This window comes from Sitodiplosis mosellana, unplaced genomic scaffold (genome assembly GCF_009176505.1).
Source record: "Sitodiplosis mosellana isolate CC-2019 unplaced genomic scaffold, AAFC_SMos_1.0 Smas_scaffold_3, whole genome shotgun sequence".
NCBI classification, from domain to species: Eukaryota; Metazoa; Arthropoda; class Insecta; order Diptera; family Cecidomyiidae; genus Sitodiplosis; species Sitodiplosis mosellana.
In genome coordinates this window covers 8,449,311-8,472,563 of record NW_022595246.1, presented here as the reverse complement: position 1 = coordinate 8,472,563, position 23,253 = coordinate 8,449,311, and the positions used below count along the sequence as shown (strand labels likewise).

Sequence of the window (23,253 nt, the reverse complement as noted above, 5' to 3'; positions counted from 1 at the left end):
TGATTCGGATATTTGTTTGAATTGGCCATTCAACAAAGTGTCTCGAGAGTGTAAAATGGTGAGAACACGAAAGAGTACGCCAGATAATGTCTGATTTAAACAGTTATGTTCGCTTTTGCCATTTTTATCTCATGACTGTGAGTGTGTGTGTGTATGTTTGTGTGTTTTTGCCGCATCTCGTTTACAATTAATTTTGGTGTCATATCACCTTTTCTATCTCTCCATCTCTATCGCTTTTTATCTATTTCTCTCTCTCTCTCTCTCTCTCTCCCTCTCTCTCTCTCTCTCTCTCTCTCTCTCTCTCTCTCTCTTGAAAACACGACACATTTCCATATTAGCTATCGCCGATCGAGCTGTGCAATAAATTATGCAGGCATCAAAATGCTCATGTATCTATCGAACAGTCGTCGTCGTAGTCGTAGTCGTAGTCGTCATCATCAATGGCAATTTGTGTAATTATTGAATGAATGGAAAAATAATAAAAATAGATTATATTATTCATGCATTCATAAATATAATTGAGTGCAGCACTCAATCCCTCTGAGCCTGAAGAGTGTGGAAACGGAGCAAGCGAACGATACTCACAATGAATTTGTAATAAAGCTGACTATAACGATACATAGAAAATGCATTTCGTACTATACATACCGTCTCATCCATAATGTAAAAAAAAGAGCAGACTATGTACGATCCGATACACTGAGAAGTGCAGAGCATTCAGAGAGTAAAACTAATAATAGATCGATAATAAATTACAAATCGCGTTATAAATTATGGTTTACATTGGCCGATTGATGCGTACGACGGTCATGCGAAGTGTGTGAGTGTGTGATTTCAAGAGCAAGGGCATGAGCATGAGCAAGAGCATACTCTCATAACATGATCGTAACATAAACATCATGTTAATCACGGCTTAAGCGAATCTATATGACAAAAACTTCAGCGGAGAAAAAATAGAGTCGGAAAGAAAGAGTAGCATGATAATAAGCGCTTCGGCCGAGGAGCGAAAACGATCGTAACCCATTCGAAATGAGTATGAATGAATTACATCGAACAAAAAAAAAGATGACGAATCAACAAACAAAAAAATTCACGCAACACAAACTACTCAGCACAGGGAAAAACCGGTAACAATGATGCGCTCAACGAATTCTATGCAGAGATGTTTTTTTATGACTTTTACGTATCAACGTGAAAAGCGCACCATAGTCATAACGATAACAATAATGCGAAAGAAATATCATAAAATTAAATTAATCAACATATTCAGCTTGGCAGTCAGAGATTCTTCCGTTTGAACGTTTTTCTTGCTGATCTTGGCATCGACACCGGGCCGCGCACATACCTTTTGCACACAGTTGTGCTGACTCTGCGGTGCACCTTAATTTGCCTGCTTATCTTCTGATTTTTAGTTACAGAGTCTCTTGCTTGTGATAGATATACTTTTTTTCTTCTTCTTCCTCTTCTATTTTGTGAACATGTGACATAGAAATGTTTTCATCACCACAAAAATGTGAATTTATGTAAATTTATTCGCCAATAGAGATTATTTTCCCGTTTGTTTTTTTTTTATTTTGTTCCATCTTTCGTTCGTTCGTGTTATCTGCTGTTAGCATCGGTCGAATCATCGGTTGGCGAGGTTATATTCCAACGCACTATTTTGAAATAGAGAGAGAGAGAGAGAGATAAGTCGAAAGAGACTATATACTTTCAACATGTGTTCGCTTGGGTCAGTATACGGTTGCTCAATTTAAATTAATTTTCGACGAAATGTTGAAAGTCGCCAGCCATATCCACGAATCATATAAAACAAACAAAAAACCGAATGAGTCTGGTTAAAATCAGAGCATAATTTTTTTGTCTTGTTTGGCGTCATGCGGACTATTTATACACCGTACAAAATAGATAGGTCATCTGTTCGGATATTGATCAATAATCCGAAAAATTTCAACAACTCATCGTACGCATGATTCGCTGATCAGCTTGCTGTGCTCGGTGCTTTGAACAAAAAAGAAACGGAACTTGAATAGAAATAATAATAGAAACAAAACTCATCAAATTAAACACGATTGAAAACAACAATCTAATGAGAACAAGTAACACAAGCGAAGAACAGATGAACACAAAAAAAAACCGTCAATGAACTGGAAGTGCGCGCGTTAGAGAGACGTTGGTGGGCACTCTACACATATACTCTTCAATGGCATGGCATGTAGTAGCCGAAGAATGTTGACCGTTTTTTTCTTTCTCTCTTCTCCTTCTCTTTGGCTCAATAATTGTGCGCGGCAGTCGTAATTTTGGATTGTAAGTAATAAAAACCGTTTGTAGAATCTGTTATTTCCAGCAAATTACTCAATGGAGTCGAGTTTGTTCTCGTGGAGCAAATGAAGAAGCACCAACGACGGCTATGGCTACGACGACGACGATGTGGCAACTCATCATTCGCATGAAGCATAGGCTCAACGTTCTAAACATGTATATCGTATTCACTTAAACACTTAATAATTACGACAAGAAGAGACCACAAATGAGCTTCATATATTTCCCTAATAACATTGAACATAATCAACACAATCCAGAATCCATCCGATCGATTGATGATTCTAAAAAGGTTTTCGGATTTTAAAGTCCCGAATCATGATAAATAATCGTTTTGTTGATCGAAATTATTAATTAATCAATGGAATTTGGGGAGTGCAATTACGATGCTGATTTCAATTGTTCTCCTCTTACATTTTGCATGATGTATCATTTGAAATCAATCATTTTGTCCGCTTCCCGTTTGTGAATATACGGCGAAAAAAATTTTGCGCACGGGCACAAAGTTCAATTGGCAGACAAGAATTCAATCAATTTCAACTGAACGGCATTTGATTTGTTGCCAATTTGGCCAACATACTGGTTCCGTGTTTGACATAGAAAGAATGTCATTATTCATTTTTGTTTAGGCGAAAAAAAGATTCAAATGAAAGAAAATGGCCGATAAAACGGTAAACCAACGAAATGAATACATTAGAAAGTTGCGTGATAAAATTCTGAAAGTGCGAAACGGATATTCTGAAAGAAACCGTCAAGCGGACGTCACAATTGGCCCGGTACGATAAATGAGTTTTGTGATAATTTCTAAATGGATTTACGATAACTTAATTACTATCTCGTGATCATAACTGACTGAGTAAACATCTTCAAGCCAGAAGAAGAGGAATGGCAGCGCAAAAAAAAAAACAAGAGACTGGATGCAATCATCACGGGAAGTACGGCGAGGCATAAGTTGATTTTAACGTCAATCAGTCATCGACATCGTCGGCAGTAGCAGCCACCATGCAGTAAAAGAAGAAGACATTATTAACTCGACCGAAAATTTTGATGTGTTCGTTTAACGCGAAGTAAGTCATATGGCACATAAAAAAAGCGCTTACCTGAATGTGCTAAAAAGCCACACGATGACGGCAACGACAACAACAGCAACAAAAATGATGCGACAGATTTGCAAATGCGAATAATGCTAACGAATGACAAGATAGCGTTTTAATGACGGAGCCAAAGGAATGAGAAAAAGAGTACACTGCCTTGTCGCAGAAAGAAAAAACGAACGAGCAGCCGCTTGCAAATTATGCTGCAAGCAAATCGGCTGACGAAACGAACAGATAATGCACTAACGATGGCTCTGACGACGGACTTTTTCTTTTTAATTCAAATGAAAATGTTCGTCACTTTGGAACTGAATGGGTTTGGTAACACATGTTGAAGTTCATGTTCCATTCGTTAGAAATGAACAACGCGAAATAAAATGAGAAGAAATAAGCGCAGATTCATCAACTAGTTAAACTGTTGACTTAAACAAAAAGAAAACGAAAAATGAAATGAAATGAATTCAACGCTCTTTTTTTCGTCGGGCATATGAAGACAATTCCAAAAATTTGAAACCCCAATGATTTCACAGAAAACCTCAACAAATCAGACCATACAAGGGATTAAAGACAGTATGGAACAGAAAAAGAAGAATCCAATGAAGCTACAACAAAAAATAATCGGTGTGTGGTTGGCAAATTTATTACTCATAAGCGAATGAACTGTGTGCGAAAGAATAAAAGTCGTTCACATTTCATAATGGGAAAAAAGAGGTGAAGTCAGAAAAGAGAAGAGAGAAAAAAAACGCAACCAACAAATCCGAATTTGTTGATATTTTCATACACCGCTCAGACTGATTGGTGTGCTATTATCTGCCTCTAATCGATATGTATCGATTGTTTGTGAACGATGCGCTTGTGGAAGACATGACTAAGAGCATACACACACACACCGAATGAAGAGCGTTCGAGACAAAGACGATGTTTGAAATGAATTTGTTCTTTTTCTTTCTGTGGCGACGTGATCGGCCAACGATTGGACATGAAAAGAGATTTTTTGTCGATTATACTCTTTTTACTATATATAATGGTCTAGTATAATATCATGAAAATGAAGAATGAATTGAAGCGATCGTGTTCTCAATTTCGCATAGTGTTTTTGTTTATTTGGATGAGCCAATCATTTCGTTGGCATGATATTTGATCTTGAATTTGATGTAATAAAAAGCCGTAAAATTAAAATGAAATCCATAATAATAAGCACCAAATGGATGTATATGGACAAAAACTCCCTATGGCCATTTTGATATGTGTTGCTGGTTGATTTTTCCGGCTCTGAAATTGATGTAAATTTGACAAAATCAAAGTCAACGTTGGAAGTACAGACAAGAAGACACTCTCGAACAACATACAGGAGGCGTATGAAATCCGCCTGAAGTCACAACATCGAATGTAATGAGCATGTGTGCCAATGCATAACCTTGAATAACCTGGTGCCAGCTTCTATGAACTTGCAGTCAGAAAATCACATTTTGAAAAAGGCAGAGAAACGTTAGATGCGTCGTCGCGGCCGTCGTTTTGGTTGTTCTTTCTCTCGTTACCTATCGTAAATGCATCTGCTTATGAGAGATAAAATTGCGTTTTTCGAATGAAATCACATGTTGAGGTTGAAAAACCATTGATTTTGGAATGTCTCTCACACACACCCGTGTGCGATCAAGCTTTTTTCTTTCATCGCTTCATCAGTTATACGCGATTTGATATTTTTAAACGAGCTGCACAATGTACACACAAACTTGCAATCATTTACAGCATAGAAAAAATACTGAAAATTGCACTGCATCCAGTTCTATTTTTATTCCACAATCAACTCACCGTTAACGAAATAGAAATAAAAAACAAAACAACACACACAACACAACACAAAGAACGAAGCCAAGAGAAGCCAAAGCGATCACAAGGAATGGAAGGCAAGCAAGCAGGCAGGCACACCGAAAAGACGGAACATACATGCAATGAAAATAGTAATGTAATAGCAATATATGCGCCCGATGATGTTAATGATAATGACAATCATGGATGTTACGACTGTTGCTGCTGCTGCTGCTCCGCTGCTGCTCTTGCTGTCGTCGTCGTCGTTGTTGTTGTTGCCTGCCATTGCAATTGGCGAACGAGCAGGCGAAATATTGAGTTTCCAACATAACATTTGTCTCTCACTGAGCTGAGCTGCTGGCTTAGCATCGACCAGAGTTGGCAACCACACGAAAGTGCATCACGCAAGATTTATAGTTACTCAGAATGGCAGCAACAAATAGATGATGTTAACAAACGGTCAAAACAGACAACAGGAACACTACACAGGAGAATTGATGCGCGCGAGAGATGGTGATGGAAAAAATAGCAGCAGCAACAGCAGCAGCACTCATTCGCACACAAAGAATTCTGATTTTGTGCGCGCGCGAGAAGAAGAACAACTCTGTGCGGCGTCGTAGACGATGAACAGCAACAATGATTTGAATGGATGCAGGCCAAATAAATGAGAAGAAAAAAAAACAACAGCAAAAACAATCCAGTTGTGCTATCACGAATATCGAAGACAAACACACACACATATACTCACACGGCGAGCCATAAAATAAAATTAACAACCATTAGGGCTAAATGAAGAAACGATGCAGCTAAATCGAAAACACAGACGGATCAACACTATTTTGGTTTTGTGTGTGGAGCAGCAACCAGAAGAAAACAAAAACAGATCAAATGTGGTAGCAAATCGGCTCAAAAAATGTAGCGCAGTAATCGAAATAATTCTCAGAAGAATGGGAAAATTGCGCAACCAAATACAGCCCAAACTATTTCAAAGCGTTTCGCGAAAGAGATGGAAAACAATTCGAAATGGGAACTGAAATTAGCTACAAATGCGAATCGGCCAACAGCAACAACAACAAAAACAACAACAACAACAACAACAACAACAACAACAGCATCAATTTGCCGCCATCAAACAGCTGGAATCGAAAAAGTGGGAATAGAATTTTTGCATTCACCGCAAAATCGATTAATCTTTGGAAATAAATCTATTTACCATTTTCGGTCGAATTTCAAAGTCGCCGATTTCAAACCGTCAACCGACGCCGCCAAAAATTCTTTCAGTTTCGATATGGTGACATTATTGATCTTATTTTCGCATGGCATGAGAAAATTACATCAAAAATTAAACACACATGAATTTAATGGAATGAAGGTAAGGAAAAGCGAAGAGGAAAACGCATATTTTTCCCGCATACAAAAATAGTAATTGTACTGTCGGTTTGTGTATTGTTATGAATTTTATGTTCTCGTTGCTGTGCTCCCATTCAAAGCTACGTGTGTGCTTATTTTTGTTCTATCTATCTGGTGCCGCGGCCGTCGCCGCCGCCGCCATCGCACTGCTGAGAATCTTGACTCTTTCGCGTTGGGGTTCTTTGCACTGTGTTTCTTTCGTATTTTTTTTTCATTTCCTTCTTTTCGTTGGTCGCTTGTGAAAAATATGTTTGCGATTTTATTTAAACGGTTGTTTGTTCAGTTTTGTTTTGGTGAAAAGCTAATTAAATCATATTTGGAGCTCGAAAAAAAAGTAATTTGTTGTTACTTTGTTAATTGTCTATTCTCCATTTCGCTTGGCATTTACACGTTCTTTGCTCGCCGTTTCTCTCTCATTCTTTCTTTTTCGCTCTCTCACGCCAAACGAACACAAACCAAGAACACGAACAATGGCATAGGTAGACCATAGAAGATTTGCTACTGTCACTGTTCTTAAATAGACGAATGAAAGTATCAAAAATGGAAGCGAGCAAAATAAAAAGCTGAGGTAATGATCTAAAAAAAAAAAAACGAAAACGAAATAAAAGTGCTTAACTAGAAAAGAATTTTCGAGTGAAAAGAATTCCATTCGCACCGACCGAGAGAGCGAGTGAGACAGAGCGAAAAAAAATTATGTGCAATGAAGAAGAATAAAAGGTAAATTCGTTTCGTTCTTTCCGCTTAAATTGGAAGTAATACACGCTCAATTATTAAACGAAAATAAAAAGCAAAAATCCGACTCGAGCAAACAACTTTTCCTTGGTCAGCTCTCATTATCGTTTGTCGTCGTCGTCGCGGCTGACGACGCGCAAAAAAAAGTGGTTTGAAATCGTTGACTTCTACTTTTCACACACAAAAAAATGTCTTGCATGGGCTAATTGATAAAAGCGCGTCAGCGGGCCGTACCATGAAATGGTCAACGAAACACGAAAACAACAAAGACGAAGGTATGAACATACACAAAAAAAATTAAACGTAGTTGAAACTAACAACGGAGCGAAAAAAAGAAGCACATTCATGAAGATGAATGACGCAAGGTCAGTGGCAATGTAAACTGGTTATAAATATTGACAGTGGACACAGGTTGTGCGCTTGCAAATAATATTAAGCGTTTGGGAAATTTTCGTCTACATGTTCCGTTTTGTGTGTGTGTATGTGTGTGTATTTTTTCAGAGCGCTCGGCGCTCGTCCAAAATTGGTAGCACATTTTTTTGTTACAGTGGTCCAGTACGTGATTGTCATATGCAAATTGACCATCTTTTCATGCGGAAGAATCACGGAATCGACTTCTTGTTTCATTTCATTCATTTTAGTCACTTGTTCGGCATTCCATACGAGCGCGTCATCGCTGCCATCATATGTTTTCCTTTCATTTCAGAAGCAACAACTTTCAGCGTCCGCCGTCTATTCACTTTTTTTTTTTATTCATATTTATGTTGATTGAAGTGAGCACACAATTGGAAGCATTTTTATGAGCTTGTTCAAGAATTAAGCCACACATACGCATACACAACGATTTATTTTGCTTGTCAAATGTGAGAATTAGCTGTAAACGAGCTATAAAACCGTTTCCAAGGCGCTTCAAAACAGTTCAAAAACTCATCAATGATTAATTATCGAGATTATATTTGTTTTCGAAATCGCCCATTACAAATGCGCCAAGAAATGGGCAAAGAAAGGTGTTCTTTTCATTTTCGTAAGAATTTTTTACATCGAAATCGGTTTTAATGGAAAAACATAGGAAAAATTAAACTAGAAACGAGCCAATTAATCTATGATATCGTCAAAGATGTTTGGCGTTTAAATGATTTTGATGGGGCGTTGTCTATTTTTAGATATGCAACACAGCATTTGCATAATCGCATTGATGATGATGATGATCTGACAATCAAAAATTCATATATATGAATGCAAATTGGGAGCTTGATGGAGATGATCCCATCGATTTCATAGCGCTGATAGATGTGGGCTATTCAAAGAATTCTGTGGCATACATTCCGAAACGCTCGCGCCAGAGCACCAAGAATTAAATCCGGATTGAGAAAGCATAACTGTCACAGATCTCATGCAAATATGCCTCTTGCTATGGAATTTTGAGTGGCATATCAATTTTGTTGCTTTCACATGTCATTGATATGTCATCAAATGTATGTATCGATCATTTCTTTTGTTGGATTCGGAACGAGCGTATTGTGTGTAATGATGTCGGTTTGAAATGGGTATTTCAAAATCTGTCACATAATTATATCTCTCTCTCTCTCTCTCTCTTTTCCAAAATGGTCAAACGCAATTCGTTCATTGATCTTGTTCGTGTTGTTCATCTGTCGTATTTTTTTGCGTGGCTCTCTTCAAAATTCCATTTCCGAATGATTGATAAGAATGTTATTTGGCGCCACACATAAAATTCTCGGCATGCCAATGACCAGCCATTTACATATGTCCCACATTTTTTTCTTTTCTTCGTTTCATTTTGTCGTCCATCTGTTCTATTTTGGCTTGGCTTTGCTGGAATAGGAGATTAGAAAAGTAGCCAAATCGCTTTAATCTGGGATTTATAACTTTTGTAATCTGCTTTTCTTGTCTGCTCTCATTCGACCATAGTCATTTTGGCATGTGAATAATTAATGGGGAAAAATCAGGGCGATTCCATGCCATCATGCTGACGACTGTTTGCATTTTCGGCCCCCGAACAACGAAAATGAAGGAAAAAAAAGAAACCAATTTTGTGTCACACATATACAGTCGAAACATATTTGCTTTGGGATGTTTACCATTCAAACATGTCAGTGAAATAAAACCCGAAAAAAGCGGTCCATTCACATGGTGTAGAGAGTCCTTCTGTGTTCTGCTGCCGACAAAATCCACTAGTGAAATGCGCGCACAATTTGGTAGAAACGGAATACGAAGAGCATCAGCCAAAATGGAGAGATACTTTTTTTGATTTGGCACAAAGCGCATATCATGTTGTCAATTGACACAAATATACACTTTGTCGGGAAGCGAATGATGCGTTCAGTCGTCGAAAACGGGAGAGAGAAAAAAGAAACACGACAACGCCGAAGAAGTAGAAGAAATGAATAAGACATTTCCTTTCCGGCCGGAGGAATGTTCAAGAATTTGTATTTTCCGTGTCATTACATTCGTCTCCATGAGAGACAAAATGTTGAAAACACACCATTTCGGCACTAACAATCACATCAACAGTACAATGCCTCGTAAATGTCGGCATCAAATTGGAAGAGATTGAGAGTGCGGTGCCTTTTTGAAATGGGGCGAAAGGCTAACAAATCTACACAAGCAGAGAGGATATTAGCAAACATTTGTAGAAGTGAAAAAGGAAACCTGTCACAAACATTGTCGATTCTGTTCGTGCTTTCTGTGAGAGTGTATCACTGCCGAAGAAGAATAAAAAACAAATTAATATATCAAAATCTTAATCAAATAAAACGCAATCGAATGGAAAGTGTCTTGAGAAAGAGAGTGACTTCTTGAGAGTTCCACGTCTCGTGTATCCCGTATGCCATTGGCAATTTGATTAAGATGCCATCGCCTGTCTGAGATTTCAATTTCACTGAAGTGCGCTTGCAACATCATAAAACATTCATTGGGGTATCAAAATAAAGCATCGATTAAATAACTGAATAGATGGGAAATAAATTGAAACAATTTGGGGATTCGCATTGCTTGCATACCAAAAAAAAATAGGGAAATGGAATAGAAGCGTGCGATGCGATTGGGGAGAATGCTTAGCTCAGCTGAATACTTGAGTCATTCATTAGCACCGTTAAAAATAGAACAAAACAATACAGCGAATCAGTAGCAGCATCAGCATTACAAAGAGATTGATAAATATTTGGTGTGAGTTTATTTTCATTTCGGGAAGCTTAGCATTTGAGGTAACTTTGTTTGTGTACCCTCGTCTTTCGTTTGCTCAAGAGCGATGGAGAGTGTGTGTGTGAGAGAAATAGAGCTTTATTTAAAACTCGCATTACGTCGAGTACAAAATGCCATAGCCAAATAAATTTTAGTATTTTGCTCAAGTTTTTGACAATACAATTTCCTCATTCCGTTTTATTTATGGCCGCTTTTTGTAGTCTGTCAACGCGTACACTTTGTTTTATTCATCTGGCTGCAAAGAATGACGACAGCGAACGAGATCCATTAAACGTGTGTGTATTGTTGACACAACCAATCAATAAGTGATTGAATAGTGGCGCATGATATCCAGGCACAGACATACATGGCAAAAATCAACAATATTTGAACTGAACTGAACACGTTTAATTATGCATGCATGGCATTGCGACTTCTCGAACAAGAGAGAGACGTTCGAGAGCAAACAAATCGATTATGTGATCAACACCGCTAACAACAAGCCAACACACAAATTCCCACTCTCTCTCTCTCTCTCTCTCTCTCTCTCTCTCTCTCTCTCTCCCTGTGTGTGTGTGTGTGTCCAGTAGTAATCTACAGTAAATACTAGACTAGGCGAAATGGACGGTTAGCCATCGTTTTGAAATGATTATATATCACATTTCACATGTCATACACTTGATTTACGTTCGTGCCACCGACTGTGACTTGTTCGAATACTCTTGAAATATTTAATATTATTTGGTCATTGAGTGACACAAAGTGATAAGATTTCTCTTCTATGATTGATTTCATGTGTATCATTGCCTTGAGTATACCATTGCATTGGCGATGCAAAATTGGCATGATCGCCTGCATGGAGGTGTTTTCTTTGCTCTCTTTTGTTAATTTTTTTTTAAATGATTTTTTTCATTCTTCGGCCTTTGCTTTGAAATTTTGCAATTCAAATGCTATCTTATCATTGAAATTACACTTTTCAATGCTCACTTGTACTCGGCGGCTTCATAAAATCTGGCAAATGATACTTCAGTGTGGCGAATACACCGCTTTTCTCAAATCGCATCGAAAATTGCACGTTGTATAACAACATGTAATAAAATTTATTATCGCCCTGTATACAACCATCATAAAATAGAATATTCAGATTCTCATCCATACAAACACCGGTCGTCGGCGTCGCCGCCACCGCTGCGTGTATTTTTCTGAAAATGTGCACGCATTTTCATTGGATCTCCAATCGAAAAACAAAATTACATAAACAATGCACGAAATGCCATTATATTGTTGTTATTCTCACTCTTGCCATGAGCTGTTTCTGTCTGCACATTCCCATGGACTCAAGTGTGTTCTATTCACAGTGTGCAATTCATACGCATTGCTGTCATTCAATGAATAAAATATATACGTTTATGTGTATTGCTGCTATTTCTGTTGCTGCCGTCGTCACCGCACACGTAGAGTCGGTTGCCCTCTGTCACCCAATAAAAAAGAACGCATAATGATATTTATATCACTTGACAGAGTGAATCCTTCATTTTGAGTCTGCTGCATTTGAGACACTTTTTTTCCTCCCCTTCGGTTATCGCCCCGTGTATCGTTTTTGATCGAGTGCACACAGATGGACAATCGAAATATCCAACCGGAAAGGATTGATTGTGATTGTGATGGATTTTCTCTATATCAAGTCTTTTTCTCGTTTTTATTCATAAAAAAAACATCATCATTTCAGTTTCAATTTGATTCAGTCAAAGAAAATTTCGTTGCGAAAGCGGAAGAACAGGGAAAGAATGAGTGAGTGAGCGGGCGAGTACGAAATAATCAATAAAAAATGAATCGCAGTTCATCAAACGTTCTATTTGGAAAAGTGCCTCTGGATATTCCTTTGAAATGAAACTTTTTTCTCGTGCACAAAATTTTGTCGGCAGCATTCAGCATCCAATTTTTCAATTTCCGTTTTCTGTTTTCATTGTGATTTAATATTGTTTTCCTTCTTTTACTCTGTTATTTGAGTTATAAATCACATTTTGAGAGATAATCAAATTGGATAGCCGGTTTTACTTTTTCTTTTTCTTCAAAAAGCAAAAGCCGGCAGCATCGTCACCCTATAAATACACGCACTTCATTTCTCGAAAATGGTTTGAACAGTCTTCGGCAAAACACACACACTCAAAGAAAGAGAAAGAGAGCGAGCGAGAGAGAGAGAGAGAGAGAGAGAGAGTGCAATATCAATTTAATTTAAAAACGAGAGCAAGAAATGGTTTTGAAGTCTTCTACCCAGTTGGGGAATGTTCTATCAAAAGCTTACCGCATAACGATAGAAGATGCTGTAAAACTTTCTATTTGAGGCTTAGGCAGAGGATTTTTCTCTTGCTCTTGAACCCAACGAGTGGCAAAATCATCCAGAGGGAGAGACTGGAATCGAATATATTTTCGGAATTTTCACTCCAGCAGCAACAACAGCAAATACAGCAAATAACATCGAAGTAGTGTGGTAGCAATTTGTCGTGCGTCTAGTGAACGTAGACACCGGCATCTCTTTTCGCACGAAAATGTACAATGGAGAGACGAGAGAAAGAACAAAACGAAAATAACAAAAAAAAAAAATCCAAGCATTATAGTCGAACGATAGAAAATTGAATAAAAGGACGTGCGACTGTTGGTAGCGAATGGTTAAAATGAAGAAGAAGAAAAAAAAGAAGTCGTAACAACAACAACATTTACGATTTGAATTATTTGCTATTGGAATTTGGTGAGTCTGTGCGTCTGATATCGTAACGTTGGTTTTTGTTAAATTTGGAGTTTGTGTGTAATGTTCGACCTCGATAAAATGCCATATATATACATATATAAAAACTAAATGTGGCAATGTCGAGCTGAAGACTAGTTAAACATGGACGCGAAATGCCTGGAATAGTAAGAAGTGTAATCAGTTTTAGATACAAGTATCTCGCAAATACAACAAATAAAAAGGAGAGAGAAAAAATAGATAGTCTAGCAGCTGTAGAGGCGATATCAAAAGCGACAGAAGCAGCACTACAATGCCATTATATCACTCTCGTGCTGGTGCATACTCAACGGCATTTCATAGAGCTACTTTTTCCCGCGCGCGCACACACACAATACGTACCAACCACCAAACAAATTGTATTATTTTACCCAATGTCGAAGCCGGTCGTCGTCGTCATCGTTGTCTTCATCGCATATTGAAAAATACACACGCCATACGTGCGACTGACTCTCTTCGCAATGAGACCAAGAAAATCAATAAATTTTTATATAAACACATCTCTCCACTGTATCTCTCTATCGAAAAGCGGGCGAATAAATATACGTACATATTTTATTGAAATGCGAATCGGCAAGCGAGAGAATAGTGAATCAAAGACGAACGAGAGCGCGCGAGCAAACGACCATACTTTGAAACATCATGCTCGAAGTAAGTGATGCAATTTAGACTTGGAAATGTACACTTTCAGAGTGAGAAAAGTATCGTAGCATATGCGATCTTTGTGTGCGAGGCATTCGCCCGTCCGCCCAATCCTTGTCCAGAGAGTGAATCAGCCAGTCAGCCAGCCAAAGGCGAACAATGAACAAAATACGAGTGCAATCAGTGGCAGAAGGAAAAAAATCGTTCGATACATTCAGGCACTGTTTTTATTTCGCTTTATTTATTTCAAAAGAAAATTACCACTGATTCTAACACATAATACTACTTGATACTGTTGAAATGCTGGCCACTAATGATGTTTTCGTTACATTGTTACGCTTTTTTGCGCTATTGCTGTCCATTCCTTTGGTCCGTACATTTCTTATGAGTTCATTTCATTTGAGCTTTTTTTTTCATCGTTGTGCATCCACTAGTGGATTTCAACCGCTATCGCAATTATATCGACCATAATGATAGCGTTCCATCAATACTGGTTTTACTGTTTTATTTCCCCAGACGAGCCGAATAGATCATGAACTACGATATAAAAAAACACCACACCGCACAACATCTTCTTCCTTCATTCGTTTGTTCGAGTTTTTTTTTTCTTCTTTCGATTCGTTTCGTTTCGGCATTGTTACGACTTCGTTTTAATATTTATTGTCTCTGGCTGGTGATAAACTTTGCATACCCTTTGTGCACATTTGGTCTGTCGTCGTTTTTGTGGCCGAATGCAGAATTACGATTCCTTGACAATAAAAAAGTTTTCCACTTAGAGAAAATCCTCCTGGATTGTATTTTTCTCGCTCTTCTTTCTCGCTTTTGCCACACTCATTCGGTCGATATGCATTTATTGTTCGTTGGGCATTGCGCTAGGGCCAAATGCAGCACGAAGTAGAGACTCATTTCATTTGTGCTAATTTCGTTCCATTTACGAATCAAATAAAATGCTCTTGTAATTTAATGTTCGGACACTTACACTCAGCACTGAAATGTATGTGCAGTGTGTGCGACAACGCATTTTAAAGGCAAAGCACGAACAAACATAAAACTCTAATTATTTCATTATAAAAGCGCCGGTATGCGTCTCCTCTTTTGCAACGTCTCAAACACGCATTATTATTCTCAACCGCTCGCAATGCAAATAGTGCATTTATGTCTCTCGACACCACTTCCCTTGTTTTGTTTTTTTTTTCGAGTGCGCAAATTGCTGAAATGTTTGTCCACGGAATGTGCCCGGCTTGAAATTGCGGAAATTCTGTGCAAATAGTTTTCGATGCGATTACAGAAAAAGAGACATGCCGAAAAAGAGTGTCGAACGAGTAGGAATAAAAACCGACCAGCGATTGCCAAATAAAAGATGCAAAGAGAGAAAGAGAGCGAGAGAGCAAAGCATCTATTTCAATATCATCCGGGTATCAGACACCGTAAACCCCATTAATTGCATGCAGCTCAAGAACGTAAGAGGATAAAAGCATTAGTTGAACGTTGTTTTCATTTTTATTTTTCGCCATGTTTGCTGCTTCGATCGCATTTTCCACTATGAAAAACCCATTTATAAGCTAATGCTTCGGGACCGTGCGTACATAATTTCGCTCACACTCTCCACTCAGAACGGAGAAGCGAACCGAACCAAACCAACGACCGGCGAATAGCAAAACACCATCATTGAATCATAACATCGAAAATCAAACGGGAACACACACACACACACACACAAAACGGATGCTTAACAACAAAACCAAACATTTTCGAACTGCTGTACGTTTCGTGTTTTGTTTTGTTTTTTTGCTATTGGTTTGCCGGCTGCTGCCGCATAAGCTCATTGCCGAACATAAACATTTTCACCGAAAAATACCGAGTAACAACTAAAATGAAGATACTGGAAATTTGAGCATCATAAATTTCGCTTAAAATTGGTTTTCATAAAATATAATTCATGCAGTGAAGTTTGTAGCGACACGGCAAACCGAACCATTATTCATGTTTTGCTACAGCAGCAACAGCACCAGCAGTCATGGCATACGGAGAAAAATGCTCATGTTTCATATCACACAGAGCAAGAGCAGAGAGAGAAAGAGAATTCGAGCGAACACTGAAATAATAATCGAAATCACACGACAAATATAACAATGAAAGCGCCGACGACTGAACACAAAATATGATAGAAACCGTAGCTGAGGAGAAAAGTCCGCAACGAAATTGAAAGCAACGAACCGACCGAAAAGTGAGCAAAACAACACACACCGAACAGAACAGAATAGAACAGAACACATCGACGTAACATTTGATCGTAGTTTAACAAAAAAAAAAATGCTTGCCATGGTTAATTTCGTATTCTTTCTGTGAAACGTGGCTTTTATTTCACAAAAGCGTATTTTACCACCGAACGAAACAAAAATATTGTGACAAATGTAATTTATTGAAAAGTTTTACGAGACCGAATATTACGGATGTCGTAGAGAGTCTCAAAATACCCGATTCGATCATATTTCACAAAGTGGCTGAATGAAAAATGCATAAGCTCAACAATATTCAACAGATAACATTTTTACACCCATATAGGTAGTACGTAATCCTCGATGCATTCGACGAAATGTTTCATCGCTTTGACGATATGCGATATGCTGCAGACGAGACAACGACAGAAACAAAGGAATTGTATTAAAAGTTTTCGAATCGACGATTGAAACAACGAGCAAACACACACACAACTCCATTTGATAAGATTGAACATGAAATACTTTTCACACAACGAGAAAAAAAAACGCAGGCAACGGAGCATTATCAAACTAATATACATTTATACACGATCCTTCTATTAGTGAAGGGAGTTGATATTCTAATGGTACATTATTATCGGCATTCAGCCACAACCATCATATGAATAGACATAAAATTATAAAATTTTCTTCTTATCTTAATGCCAGTGCACAACCCAGGCATTTTGCACGCATGTTAGCATATTCGCTGTGCTGATTTGTTTACGATCTTGAGAGTGCGAGTGCGAGTGCGAGTGATGCCATTAGTTATTGCCTTTATTTTTCCTTCTGAAAATTCCGCAAAATAATGTTTTCATTGAAATGTTTGCGGCTGTTGTGTTCCTACTCCTCCTTTCTCTCTCTCTCGCTCAATCACCCGCACACACTCTTTGCATCCCATTCATTCACAGAAGCATACAATTTGCACGAAGTTGCGAAATAGATTGTGAATGTGCTAAAATAATTGTGTGTGTGTGTGTTCTTGTGCCTTAAATGCTCTTTTTTTCTCTAAGTTTCCATGGCATTGCTAATCTACGGCTCTTTGATTCTTTGACACTGGAGTGAGCGCGCGCGCGCTCGGTTCGTAAACCAAGCGAAAAATGTGATGAACTCGCGCAAAGAAAGACTTCTTCTCGCTCTTTCTCTCTTTGATGAGCAGCCAACTTGTAAGTGAAGACAGGAAGAATATTAGAAGGAAAAAAACAGCAGCAGCGGCAGCAACAATGGGCACAAAGAGAATAGGACAAGATATGCAACGAAGGGATGAATTTCAAAAAAAAAAACACATTTACTGCACTCGGCTCTCGCTGTATGTGCCTCATCATTTAAGAATTGACGTTGTGCGTCCGATGGAGTCACTTTGAAATTCCCTTTGGTGGCTTCGCATGTAGTACGAAAACGTCTCACGGTTCGCAAGCGCATTAAGACTAGAGAGCAACGTGCGCGCAAAAAATAAATAAATAAAACAACAACTACACAGACCTATAAAACAATTTGACACAGAACGCTCTCTCGCACAGTTGAAAAGTGCACAAAGAACACACTGTGGAAATGAAATTAAACATAGAACGCAAAGCAGAGAAACTAAAACGAAATAATGGAAAAAGATGAGAAATGGAGAGAAAAAAAGTGAGCACCAACAATAGCAAGAGCAGCAGCAGAAGAGAAGAAGCAACAGCAACGGAGAGTTGGGGCACCGCTCAAGAGTTTTCTGAAGTGAGTACACATCGCGGAATCGGACAAACGTATTTAGAAGAAGTACCCAAAGAATATGTTTACAAGAAAACAAGAGAGCCGACGAAGAAGAGGCATTTTTTTTGCCGGGCCTAAGAGTAGCGTATGTGCGCGCGCGTTCGCACGTCGTTCGAACGAAAGAGAGGAAGATGGAGAGAGAGAGAGAAGACGACAACGAGGGCCCATCGCATATGAATATGTATATTCCATCGAGTGTGGACGGTCGATGTGCGCATATAAAACACAGTGATTATAATATCAAACCACAACACGCTAGAGAGCAGAGAAAATAACCATCAAACAAAACGTAAAATGGCATAATATAACTGTTTTATACATAACTTCTTATAGGTCAATGAATTGTTCTGTGTGTATACGTTTTTGGATCGGCTCTCGATGGCACTGTGTGTGAGCAAGAGCTGCTCTCTGGCCAACTACACTCTCCTCTATCGCTGCTTCTTTTTCCTCAGTGAGTTGATTTTCTCGAACATAGCTATGGCTCTTCTTCAGAATCTTCTCTCGCACCAATACACACATACACCGGTTGGTATGTGTATGGCTACATCTTTGAGTTTCAGATTGAGTTTTTTTTTCGCTCATTTTCGTGTTCGTTTGTTCGCCTATTTTTATTGCTCACTACGTTTCAACATTATTCGGCAGCGGTGATGCCATGAAGATGGTCTTCTGCCAGAGAGCAAAAGAATTATGACTTTTTTCACTTGTTCACTCGGAAATGTATATACAAATGGCTTGTGTGTGTAGTTTTTTTTTTCTCCTCTTGTTCGTGTTCTTTTAACCACAATCAATCTCGCTCTCGCGCTCAATTCTCGTTAATTTCATCTTTTTCATGTAAATATTTCCACATTATTACAATTTCATTGCTGCAGTTTCGCGTTTAATTTCATTTGGCTCCATTTTTTTTTAATGATGATTATTTTCGTTGATCTTCACCTTCGCCATTTCTCTCTTTCTCTTGCTATTTTTTTGGCTAGCCGAATGGAATTAAAATGCCAAAATGGAATGGAGTTGTGCAATTCATTTCGTTGAAAATTAATTCAGTTTCAACGACCATAGAAATGACAATGAGCTCACCGATGCGAGAGAACCAACCAACAGCACATACGGTTTTTTTTCGGTCATCGACGAAGAAAGAGAAAAGATTCTTTGAGCGTACGCGCGCACGCGCACGCTCAAACGCTGTGGACAATTTTTTTTGCGCTGTTGGCTATTGCCAAAGTAAGACGATATTGTCATCTTGTTGCCAAGTGTGAAAAGACACGGTATTCATGGCACACAATGAAATCAAGTTTAAATCGGTCATCGCATGCACTAGGAGTCAAATGTGACTCTCTCGGATTTTATGTTCATATACAATATATGCTTATTTGCCCAACATTACCAAAGCGAAAACCAATAATTGACGATTGGAAAGAATCACGGGAAAATACGAATGCGGAATGCAGCCGCCACAATGTGAAATTACTGTATGCTGTTTGAATGGCTGTTGTTGTTGTTGCTGCTGCTGCTGCTGCTGCTGCTTTTTTTTCATTCTTCAAAATCATTCTTGAGTTTGGTTGAGGCTCGGGTCGACACGACAATCCGATGATTATTTTACAAATAGAGAAGCAATAATAACGTGTGATTGGAGAAATGTTGTATTCATTGCTCGTCGTTATAACGAACGAAACAAAAAATGTATATTGAAGAATTCTTCATCGCGGGCGTATCAATTCAGTCAGATACAGTCTTGTACGGTGTGTGTTTTCGGGCATTTCTTTTATTTGCGCTCGGACATTGCCTCAACGAAGCAGTGAGAGAGTGGAAAAAAACACAATGCTCTTTATGTCGTTTTATTTTATTTTATGTTCATATCTATCTTTCTTTTGTGTGGTTGGCATAATTCTTCGCGGAGAATGTGATTTGAGTCAGTGAGACGACAAATGAATTGCGAATGAAGGCAAAATGTGGCCGATAATTTTTTTCTTTCTTTTCTTTTTTTCTGCTTTGTTTTACGGTTGTTTGTTTTTCGTTTGTTTATGAGCCTAACGCGATGAGCCAAAGTTCGATCGGCTTTCAATGTAGTTTTTCATAATTTTGCAGTTGTCACATTTCATTTACCCACGATATTTAAGTGAAATGTTGTGCATATATATATATACTTGAAATGCATAGGAATTTCAGCCTTTGACCACAATGTTTGTTCGCTAAAAGAAAATTGAGAAATCAGCAACAGAACCGAACCGAATAGGGGGAAAAAGCGCACACGAAGCGATACAGAACACATCGAGCAGCAAGAAGATGAAAAATAAGAGAAGAATGGCAACAGTCGAGTGGCAGTCAGCGAGTTTGTTGGTCGGTTGGTTGGCTGGCTGGCTGCTTGGTTCGTGCTGGGTGAGAACAAATCAACCGATAGATGCATGGTGATTGCCACAGTGGAAAATGAGCTACATATTTATTCAGCGCGTTCGGGTCTCGGCTAAATCAGTATAAGTTACGGTGTGTGTATCGTGCATATCACAACAGATTAAACACACTATCTTCTATAATGTATACCGTAGTTTACATATAATCGCATGTAATCATGTAAACTGTAGCAAAAGACCAAGATACCGAAGCGCTATTCGGGGACCCTTTTTGCAGTGCTCTCTCTTCCTCACTCGCTCGCTCGCTCTTTTACTGAACGAATCGAATACAGAAAATGAAAAAGAAAAATGAGTGATAGGAGCCAATGTGTGACGAAGTCAATATACACGGCAATTTTTCTCTGTGTATTCGGTCGTTCTTCATTTGGTCTTTTCAACGTCTCTGTTTTTCTCGGTTGTGTGTCGGCCGGCTCGATTTCGTGTGCTCGACGAAGAAGAGCCTAACAACAATGTGCACCTCTTCTTCTTTTTTTTCTCGAACAGAACAGAAAAGAATGAACCACAGTGAGTGAGGAGAGAGAGAGAGAGAAAAACGAATCAATCGTGTGTATTTATACACATACTAAGCAAAAGACAGAGCAAGAAAAACGATAAAAATGCATGCAAGTCTTGTTTGTTTCCATCTTTATTTTCTCTCGCACTATGTATATCTTCTGCCCGAGATGCCCATGGATATCTTGTCTTCGTCGTCGCCGTCGCCGTCGTTTTTTTCTTCGCTCTCCATCGTTCAACTCTTCTACTACGTTTATTCCTTTTACATAAATTTATCATTTAATGATGTGAATGATTTTATTTTTAGATTTTCGCTTGTACTTTGTTGAATATTAATCTTATGATATTTCCTTCATGCACTGTTTTTCTCCTCTCTTCTGTGTGCTCTCTTCCATGGTTCGTGCTATCCATCTATTTTGCTTTGGCGAATTTTCTTTTTTCTTCTCTTTGCTATCTTTCTCTCTCTCTCTCTCTCTCTCGTCCTTTTCCAGTTTACATAATACATGATTTTTCTGTTGATAATCTATTTATAGAAATTGACTTGTTGATGAAATGAAGAAGAGAGAGAGATAAAAAAAAATTGCTATCCGATTACACATTTTTCTTTTCTCCTTCAGTTTCAAACGATGATTATATGGTATGGTCGATTTGTGAGTGTTCCACTCGCTTACTCGTTCGTTTGTTCGTTCGTTCTATGCACTCAGATAGCAGCTCCGTGTTGAATTAATAAAGGTATTTCTTTTTTATGTTATATTATCGTTCTTCGTATTTCTTTAATTCAATTATTTTATTATGCAATTTTATTATTTCTTCGTGATTGCCGGGTAATTCTGATATCTGGTACTGGTTTGTAATAAAATTGAAGGAGAAAAAAAAAGAAGAATATAACACATGCACAACAACAAGTTACTTATCAACATGCTCAAGAGGAAGTATCAAATTCGAGTTACAGATTTTTTCTTCTTTTATTATTCTTTCAAATGATTTTCTTTATCGAAGACAAAATTGACATAATTACCGTTGAAAACGAGGTGAAAAAATAAAAAAATTCTTTTGATGTATTTCTGATCTGAATTTGCATTAATAAATTTAAATTCTTCAAAAAAAAAAAAACGTAAAAAAATTACGGTACTCACCACTCACTTCGTTCACACGTAAAAAAATAACACTGATTGTGCTAATTCCCCGAAAAAAAAAATTGTTCACTTAATAAAACTAAGCTTTTTCCAGTTTTTTTGTTCGTTGAAGAAATTTTTCTTCTTCGTTTTTATTTCGTGTTTTGCGCAGAGGGTTTATTTTTATTCAATTGAATGAAAACAGCACTTCAGCAGAGTTTTTCAGAAGAAAAATAAATCCGTTTTATGTCCAAGATTTAAAAAAAAGCACAATCAAATCGCGCACACAATCCTTTGCCAATTTTTTTTTTTCAAACGAAAAGCAAACTGATTGAGCGAATCGGATTCCAATTGAATTAATTTTCCGCTTTTTATTTTTATTCCTTGTGTTTTAGCTCTGCAAAAAAAATGGTTTTCCAAGAAATTCGTCAAATAAAATGTTTCCGAAAAAAGTGTGCTTAATGCACTTTCAAATTTCAAACAACAAAAAAACACACTCAACGATTTTTCCGATCGTATTTCACTATTTTTTTGTCGATATCGCCTCTGGGAGGGTTTGTGCCTTATTTTCCTCTTTTATTTATTTCGATGCACAAATAAATGTGCCGAAAAAAAAACAAATCAGAATTTAAAATGTTATTCTTTTCGGTGTGTCGGTTTGTGGAAAAACAACAACGAAATTCGTTTTGCTGTTGTTCAGCAGCAGGTCGTCGATATACAATTCGGATGTAGAGTTTTTCTTCACTGCTCTTAAGCTCTCGACGTCTTCATTCGAACACGTACAGCGTAGTTCTCACTGGTTCAAGGCACCGCACATCACATTTAATCGAAATCTTTCGTTGAATTGATGTGCAATACGAAAACCGGGTAGATTATATATCAGAATAGAATTCCGTTTGCTGCTGCTTCTGCTGCTTGTGCTGTTCGCTTACTCTTGCACACAGTTGTGTTCCGCGGCTCACTCACGCTGGAGTGTGTATCGTATATATTGTCGTGTGTTGTGTGTATACTTTTTTTTTTTGCGCGTTCACACACAGAGCACAACGGTCGGAAGCGCGGCCAGCACCGAACCGTTTGCCACAAGAAGAAACGCAAACACTCACACGCACGATGTGACGAGAGAGAGAGAGAGAGAAAGATAGTCAGTGATTCCAGTGGTAACGACGGCAACGGTAGACGAATGACGCTCACCAACCGATATACACCAGCTGAGTGAATCAGTCCAAGAGACAGAGA

The 23,253-nt window shown here is 38.2% G+C and overlaps 1 protein-coding gene across 3 annotated transcripts in view; it reads right to left on the bottom strand.

Annotated features, from left to right (window-relative positions):
• Positions 1-22,943, bottom strand: part of LOC129565912 (titin) — a gene marked incomplete at its 3' end in the record, with an annotated part of 36,052 nt that extends 13,109 nt beyond the window's left edge. Inside the window, 2 exon segments of one of the 3 annotated variants that reach the window (XM_055441256.1) lie at positions 22,039-22,414; positions 22,515-22,943. 3 annotated transcript variants of the gene reach the window in all.
• Positions 22,944-23,253: the final 310 nt, after the last annotated feature.